Here is a 2,529-nt window from a genome sequence, read left to right as displayed (position 1 = left end):
AACAATTATATGGGCTTAACTATTTACACAATCAAATTCAAAATTGATCTAAGGATTTATTGTCTTTGTATTTTGTAGTTATTAATCTTACTTCAGATTTTCATTTTTCCTAACAAATTTATCATGAACAAGTAATTAAAGTATCTTGACATTCCCTTTCTAACTTAGTACATGCTTAATTATTAAATAAAAAATTATTTTTTGTATATAGTTAAACATGTTTGAAAATTTAAAGTACTAAAATAATTTCTAATTTCCTTTACTTGTTGATGTAATCCATCTTCCATTCAATAGAAAATTCTTTCAATTCAACGAAAGAGATTCTCATATTCCACAATTTAAGTAGATGCGAGATATAGAAATTCTCTTTTCGTAGTTGTGGAAGCCGTTTTATTGTTGGAATCCTTTTTTTAAAGAAGAAGTTAATGGTTGAGTAAGAAATAAGAGTAGTAGATCATATTCGATGAAAGAAAAAATAGAATAATTGGAATTCATAGTTGTGATGCATTGTTGTGGATCTCGATCCAAAGGTTCTTTCTTGATCTAGCTACAAGGATGGGGCAGTGTGGAAGGATAAAATGTGTAACCTAATAGAAATTACTAGTTTTAGAATCTAGTTGGTCAAAAAAAAGATTTTATCAAGCGATTGTGTGATAACTTTTTCTTCTTCTCCATCATTCAAGATATTATGTGAATTAACATATTACTGAATCTAATGAGTTAAACTTAAATTAAAGTAAAAAGAAAAAGTTTTATAAGGTAACTGTTCGCCTTAAAATCGAAAATGGATTCGATACAATTCAACAGAATCTAAGAAATGATCAAATTCTAAAATCATTTCTATTTTGATTCTATAAAAATTCAAGTTTCATTTTTGAATAAAGTTAGACGATACAACTCTTATTAGTTTAATAGTTTACCCAAGAGTTACTCAATGAATCGGTTGATTGGAATTGCGGGATGGATAGATGTTACAGATGATGAATCAATTTCTTTTATATGTCTGACACTTTATCTTTGTTAGTGTTGTCTGCCTATAATGATAGATGAATCAAAAACTTTTCATTCAACTTATTCTTTCAATTTCAATTGAGATTTTTATCTACCCTCCTATTTTATTTTTATTTTGCAAAATTTGAAACTTAGGTAAGTGCTTTTTAAACATATGTATAAAAAGAGCATATTTCATTAAATTTAGCCCCTTCATGCTTACTATAACTAGTTATTTCGATTTTCTATTAGCGGTTTTAACTATAACCTCAGCTCTGTTTATTGGTCTGAACAAGATACGACTTATTTAAATTGAATATTTAAAATGAACAATTCATAAAAAGAAATCCTTCTGTGGGATTACGTGTATTCTATATTTACTTACGTTAACAATTGTCAATTCTTGTTCATTGTCATTGAGATTCAGGTCAATTCGGATTAATATTTAGTTATCGATATTACCTCTTTTTTTTCTCCTTTCAAACAAATAAAAATGATTGAAGTTTTTCTATTTGGAATTGTGTTAGGTCTAATTCCTATTACTTTGGCTGGATTATTCGTACCTGCATATTTACAATATAGGCGTGGTGATCAGTTGGACCTTTGATTAATTAACATCTCTTTTTGATTGACCTCCTCCTTTCTTTAATTCACAGGCACAGGAGGCCAAATTTTGATTGTTGTAAAAGTTACTGAATGAATCTATTTTATTCTAATTTGATCTAAGAAGAAAAAATCACGCTCTGTAGGATTTGAACCTACGACTTCGGGTTTTGGAGACCCACGTTCTACCAAACTGAACTAAGAGCCCTTTCTTATCAGAATAGATAAGACTGTAAACCAAAGGATTCTTTTCATAACCCTAATACATTTTGTATGCATATGCTAGAATAGAATGATAAAAATAAAAGATTATGTCCAATTTAAAGCGATCTCAATTGATCCCTCATTACTACTCAAAGGAGCAGTAATAGGTAGGGATGACAGGATTTGAACCCGTGATATTTTGTACCCAAAACAAACATGCTACCAAGTTGCGCCACATCCTTTCAATTGTTCCACAATGTAATTGTAGAGAATTCCTGTCTTATTTTCCACATAGTTATTTCCTCCATTGATATATACAAATTTTCTGCTCATTTCGTATTTTTGGTTTCAGTTAACATATATAGTAAGGGAAAAGACTTCTCTTATAGATTATATAGAAAATACTTATATACAATTATATACAAAATAAATATATAAATACAGAACCCGTCGTAAAAATAAATTAGTATTCTTCAAAAATTCTCGGTAAGAAAGAAGGGGATGTATTTTTTTTCTGTTTTAAGAAAAGGAAAATCTTATTTCAAAATCACTGTACATTTTAATTTGAATTAGGAATTATGTGTCCAACTCTAAGCAACCCTTAACTACATATGCACCTAATCATATATGTATTATCTATTCCAACAAATAATACAAAAGAAGGAGGTTTTTCAATGCGAGATCTAAAAACATATTTCTCTGTGGCACCAGTACTAAGTACTATGGTTCGGG

General features: G+C 28.9%; 1 non-coding gene across 1 annotated transcript; it reads right to left on the bottom strand.

Moving 5' to 3' along the window:
• Positions 1–1,727: 1,727 nt before the first annotated feature.
• On the bottom strand, positions 1,728–1,801 carry TRNAW-CCA. Its single transcript has one exon. It is a non-coding gene; the product is annotated as a tRNA-Trp (tRNA).
• Positions 1,802–2,529: the final 728 nt, after the last annotated feature.

The sequence above is a fragment of the Capsicum annuum genome, chromosome 7 (assembly GCF_002878395.1).
Source record: "Capsicum annuum cultivar UCD-10X-F1 chromosome 7, UCD10Xv1.1, whole genome shotgun sequence".
NCBI lineage: Eukaryota > Viridiplantae > Streptophyta > Magnoliopsida > Solanales > Solanaceae > Capsicum > Capsicum annuum.
Note: the sequence above shows the minus strand (reverse complement) of the source record. Positions and strands in the feature narration are given on the sequence as shown.